This window comes from Saimiri boliviensis, chromosome 8 (assembly GCF_048565385.1).
Source record: "Saimiri boliviensis isolate mSaiBol1 chromosome 8, mSaiBol1.pri, whole genome shotgun sequence".
NCBI lineage: Eukaryota > Metazoa > Chordata > Mammalia > Primates > Cebidae > Saimiri > Saimiri boliviensis.
The window spans coordinates 3,631,931-3,637,930 of NC_133456.1; the positions used below are offsets into that span (position 1 = coordinate 3,631,931).

The following is a 6,000-nucleotide window of genomic DNA, read 5'->3' on the forward strand; positions in this document are numbered from 1 at the left end:
TTCAGATGGGGAGCGGGTCCTAGAGAAGTTAAGCAAGCTGCTCAATGTCACACAGCTTCTTCCTCTCTGCTAAGTCACCAGTGGCTGGCAGTGGCCCTCAGCATGATGTTGAAGGCCACTTAGGATTTGGTGCCTGCCCATCTCTCAAGAATCCTCTTCCTCCATCACTCCTTAGCACCTGCCCGCCACCCCTTCCCTTAATGATCTGCAACCCCCAGCATGCCGTGCTCTCCCACACCACCAGGACTTTAGCATACCCGCTCCCCTCTCCCCGGCACACCTATTCTCCCTCTTGCCTGGTGAGCTCCAGCCCATCCTAAAAGTCTTGGCTATGAAAGCACTGCCCCTCTCTGTAAATGCTCCTCTGACAGTTCAGTTTTGCAGTTCAACAACCTGGGTTCAAATCTCTGCTCTGCCACTGACCATTGGGACTCTGTTCTGGTCACATGCTTGCCATGTGACTGCAGCAAGTGGCCTAACCTCTTGGCATTCTACCTCGGTGTAGGGATGAGATGAGATGAGATGATTCAAGTGACAGGCAGATACTAAGCAATGACTCTGCACTGCCGGGATCTTGCCTGACTTCACAGGCAGTTAGGCAGCCCTGCCACACCTCCACCACCCTGCACGGCCACTGCTCAGGTCTGTGGAGATGCTTGAGGAGTCTCTGGGCAGGGTCTGCATTGCCATCTTTATACTCTCAGAATTCAGACCATAGCTCAGTCCCATCCCCAGACTTCATCATGTGTAAAGTTTGAATCCTTTTCTGGGTATACCACAAGGCAAACATCCAATGCCAATAGCCAAACAGCCACAGCTTCTGGAAAAATGCCTAAGAGCAAAGGCTGCTGTTCATTCAGGTTACTGCTTAAAAAGAGGAGGATCCCAACCTGTAGCAGGGTGAGAATCTCTGCCCACACCTCCTGAGTGCTGTCCTGCTCCCCTGAATCAGCAGTTTCCTTGGTACAGCAGCAGAGAGCTGCAGAGAAGCTCATGACAGACCCCACACCCACCCAACCACAGGCAGCAACAGCCTCAGTGGTCTATAGGGTGGGGAAGCGTCAAATAGGATCCAGAGGGATTCTGAGGGTCCGGTTTAGAAGAATATCTCGATCTTCTTGGAAGAGGCAACTACACGCAAGGTCAGAAGGGACTTTAATGTAAAAATCATGTCTGGATCAGTTTCTTAACTGTGGCACAAGTGACACTGGAGGCCATATAATTCTTTGTCATGGCACTGTCCTGTCCATTGTAGGACATTTAGCAGCATCCTTGGCCTCTACTCACTTGATGTTACCTACAAGTTGTGACAACCACCACCACCAACAAAATTTAAAAATTAGCCAGGTTTGGTGGTGCACACCTGTCGTCCCAGTTACTTAGGAGGCTGAGGTAGCAGGATTGCTTGCAGGAGTTAAGAGTTACAGCGAGCTATGACTGCTCAACTGCAGTCCAGCCTAGGCAACAGAGTGAGATCCTGTCTCTTAAAAAAAAATTAAGACTCTTAGAAGAAATTTTTAAATGAATTTTTTTTCAACTTGCAGAACTAGCTTCCTGGCATTTTCCAAACACTTAGCTTCGAGGGGGACATCCTTACCCCTTTTCTTTTGAAGACTCATCACGGTAATAATTAATCACCAAAATAACCAGGAATTTCATAAAGAGTATCCCAGGTGTGGTGGTGCACACCTGTAGTTCCAGCTACTTGGGAGGCTGAGGTGGGAGAATCACTTAAGCCCAAGAGTTCCAGGCCAGCCTAGGTAGGAAACAGTGATACTTTATCTCTAAAAAAATTTTTTTAAAGAATATGACATAGTGAAGCTGATTTCCACTCTTAGCTGCCTGCTAGCCTACTAGGATAAACACTCATCCTTTACTTATTTTTATTTTTTATTTTTTGAGACTGAGTCTTACTTTGTCACCTAGGCCGGAGTGCAGTGGCACAATCTCAGCTCACTGCAGCCTCAACCCCCCAGGCTCAAGCAGTTCTCCCACCTCAGGCTCCCAAGTAGCTGGGATTACAGGTGCACACCACCACTCCCAGCTAATTTTTTTTTTTTTTTTTTTTTGGTAGAGATGGGGTTTTGCCATGTTGCCCAGGCTGGTCTTGAACTCCTGGGCTCAGGTGATCCTCCTGCCTTGGCCTCTCAAAGTGCTGGCTACTTTGAGGTGTCAGCACACTACACCCAGCGAGAACATTCATGCTTGGTTTTCTTCCCTCCAAACCCAAAGATAATCTTTGAGTCTAACCTTTCGCCCACAGGACAGACCTCACCCAACACATACTGCAAATGAGGATCACCTCTAAGGACAGGTTTTTTCTCATATCAAGTTTCAGAATTACTTCCAGTGGCACAAACTGCATTCTCATCTTTTACTCTAGGTTTGCAGATGCTCACGGAACTCAAAGGTCATACATTTTAAAAGCTAAAAAAAATAGAAGGGCAATTCTGTCTCTAACTACAAAGACAACTGATAATTTAGAGTCAAAGAAAGCCACCGAATGTGTTGAAATCAAGCAAAATAATAAAAATAATAAAGATTGAAATGGAGTTGAAGAAAGTCTCATAGGCCTTTCTGAGCACAAAAAATGCTTAATTAACGTCTGCAGAGTCAGCGTGAGCCATTTATTAATGATTTTTTTCCAGAAATTCAAGGTAGTGGTCAACTACCACTCTTCATAATAATAGCTGCTACTTTCTGAGTGCTTACCACATGCTGGGCCCTGTGAATTATTTTATCTAAATATTGCCACTACCCTCTAAAGTGGGTACTATTACCAGAAGCTGAGAGGCCCCTGCTGCTCTGAGAACCTAATATTAGAAAAATAAGTTGGTGCTAAAAACACAGTGATTAATTTCTCTTATTTCTAATTTCCTATATTATAACAATGTTCTTCATAAGAATTTGTTGAATTTGGGTAAAAAGTCTAGTGGTTCGCAGGGGCGGGGGTGCTCTAAGGTCAGACTCACTTCCTGTCCCGGGAAGGGACCACCTCTGGAAGCCTCATATTCCTGCTCTCAGAAGCGGGCACAGCGGTGGTAGCTACTTCAAGGGGCTGTTGGGGGAAGTATGGCAGGTAATTCTTTTAAGGGGCTTAGGATAGGGTCTGGCACACAAGACTGGCTTATTCAATGTCAGCAATTATTCATTATAAACTATTTTAAACTCCTAGCCAGGTGCAGCCACCAGGGATTTCTGAGGCGGGAAGAGGGAACAGCGGGGAGGGGAGCGCGCTGAGCCAAATGCTGGCCTCCAAGTCTCAGAGGAAGTAAGACCTTTCCTCTTCTTAACCACCCAGATCCCGGGGCATAAAAAGGGCTCAAAATACACATTCCCTGCATGCACAGTATCTAGACCCTCTGGCACCCTCTTCCTCCCACACACTTCCCGTGCCCCTCACTCGGTCACGGGGCCTCACTGTGGGCTCAGGGGCGCAAACCCTACACGTGCACTGCCCTGCAGCCGGCGTTACACAATCCGCATTTCCAGGCTACCAGGAATCCTGTGTCGCCGCAGGCGGGGACCGCGCCGGACAGCATCCAGACTCAAGGGTGCCGACTAGGAGGGGGCGCAAGGGCGCGGGAGCCGGGGCAGGCTGAGGAAAGAGGAGCTGAAAGGCTGCTGGGGGAGGGGAGTCTCAGCGAAGAGAGATCTTGGGGGCGACGCGGGGGCAGCGCGTGACACGGAGCAAGAGACTGTCTGCGAGGGCGAGTTGCAGTCCTCCGGGACACGGAGGAAACGGTGGTGCAGGAGCCCCCAGATCCTCTCGGCACTGCGAGGGGCGCCTAAGGGCTGGAGCGGGAGCAGGGGGCGGGGAGGCGGAGCAGACCGGCGGTGCAGGTCCCGACCCGTCCTCACTCACTCTGTCCACCCCCCGCCCCCCCTCCGGCTTCAAGAGACTGGCAGCCTGGACCTGGGAAGGGGGGCGCCGGGGTTCGAGCATCTCAAACCCTTCCAGGCAGCAGGAGGTGGGGGCAGCGCCCGCGCGGGGAGCGGCGTGGAAAGCCAGGGGCAGGTCCCTGAATCCTTCTGCCCGGTGCGCCGCTGCCTGGAGGCAACCGGGGACGGTCACGGGGCCATCGGGGCGCCCCATCCCCGTAGGGGTAACCCCCGCCCGTCCGCCCCTGCTCACCTGACCGCCCTCAGCCGCCTGCGTTCCGCCGCCGGACCCGGACCCGGACCCGGACCCCGGCCCTCGATCCCTAGCCCCGGGCTCGGCCCCGCCGCCGCGCTCCACCCGCGCGGCTCCCAGCTCCGGCGCCCGGTCTGGAGGACTCCTTAAAGGCGCGGCGTGCCGGCCCGCGTCCTCCGACAGAAAAGCCGGCCCCGCCCGCACCCGGCGCCGCGCGCAGTCCCCCGGCGGACGCGCTGGGTTTGGGGGTTCTGGGGCGCTTATCCCCAGCTCCTCCGCGTGCGTGCTCACCGCGGTAAACGCAGAGGGTAAAGTTAGCGTCCCGCACAAGCAGATGCAAGCAGCCGGCAACCCTCTCCAAGTCCCCGAGAGCCAGGGCGGAAACGTCAGCGCCTACTGGGTTCCCGGGGGCGGAGCCCGAGCGCCCGGCCCCACCCTCGCCCCGTGGGGAGCGCACAGTGGGGCGGGGCGCGGGGAGGGCCTCTGAGCCCACGGAGCCACCCTCAGCTCCACAACCCCGGCCCGAAGTCCGCCCGGCACCGTTTCACTTACTGAACACCTACTGTGTGCCTGGCGCGGCTGGGCATCACACCCGCCAAAGTGACTCAGGCAGGATCTCTGGGTCTCTGCCCCGAAAGGCATCGGAGAGAAACGGACAGGCAGGGGCTCTCAGGCAGGCAAGGCAACGCCGCTTTACATCTGTTGTCTCACGTAATCCTATGAGGTAGGCACTGGGATCGGCTTCTTTTCTCAGAAGATACCGAGGCTCAGGGAGGTGCAGGGCTTGCCCTGGACAGTCCAGGAAATGAGATAAATGGGGGGATACAGTAGGCGCTAGTGTTCTCGCCCTGGCTCTCAGGTGCTTGGAGACAGTTGCCAGCGTCGGGTTTTGTAGGACGTCACCCGGTAAGGACAGAACTGAGAATTCTAACTCAGGATCGTCTGATTCCAAAGCTATACAGCTATACAGGGGACATGGATATCCGGAAAGGCCTTCGGCCACCTCTGGTTAAACCCCAGCTATGGTCGTTTCTTTTAGGGACAGTTAAACCCAGGCTAGTCCTCCCTGTGTTCCGTGTCTTAGTTTAGCTGCCTCTTCCTCCAGGAAGCCTTCAATAAGCCCCCTTTGGGTTCACACTGCACTGTGGGCTTCTTCCATCAAAGCATGTATTCGTTCATTTAACAGATACTTACTGACACCTGTTAGGGGCCGTAGCACCCAGGTCTTCCTGCCGCAGTGAGTCCTTGGCCCGCTTGTCTGCCTGCCACTCCAGACACTGAGGGGCCAGGGCCCAGCAGGACTCTCTTGGCCATTTAAATCCCCCACAAAGGCAGCCTTTGGGCCTCAGCCTGCCAAGGCCTCCACGCTGGTAGAGTCTGGCTGCGTGGGGCAGGTCCTGGGTTTTAAGAATAGGACACGATCAAGAAGTCCCAGAGATGTGGCAAAGGGACATCTCTGAAGCCACGAGTAAGCCCCATGCCTGTAAACCCTGCCAGGTGGAATTCATCCGAAGTTTCAGACAGTCCCCCTTGGCTTGAGCTGGCTTTGGGACAGTCCCCCTGGCTTGGGGCTGGAGCATTTTCCTTTAAAGTGCTGGCTGCCTTATCACTCAGACTTCAAGGGAATGTGACTCACTTCAGGGAATGGCCCCAGAGTTTCAGTGGCAATTTAATCCCAAAGAGTGGGCTGCCCAGTCTCTGGCTTTCTCTCTCATGGCGGAACCAGAACCTTTCCAAGCCAGCAGTCCACCAACATCCCCAGAGCAGGTCCACAGAGGCAGCATGAAATGTGGGGATTAAATGCCCTTCAGTCACTACTGGCCAGCCTTTGGATTGGCATCTTGGGCTCAGGAACATTCACCAAA

General features: G+C 53.7%; 1 protein-coding gene across 6 annotated transcripts in view; it reads right to left on the bottom strand.

The window, feature by feature from the left end:
• ABHD6 (abhydrolase domain containing 6, acylglycerol lipase) overlaps positions 1–4,540 on the bottom strand; it is a 49,623-nt gene extending 45,083 nt beyond the window's left edge. For 3 of the 6 annotated variants that reach the window (XM_010346979.3, XM_010346978.3, XM_010346976.3), the window contains exon 1: positions 4,427–4,540. The gene's annotated coding sequence lies outside the window, so the exon portion shown is untranslated. Of the gene's footprint in view, positions 1–4,135 lie in introns of all 6 variants that reach the window. The other 3 variants (XM_003936524.4, XM_010346977.3, XM_003936525.4) reach the window with 1 other exon arrangement.
• Positions 4,541–6,000: the final 1,460 nt, after the last annotated feature.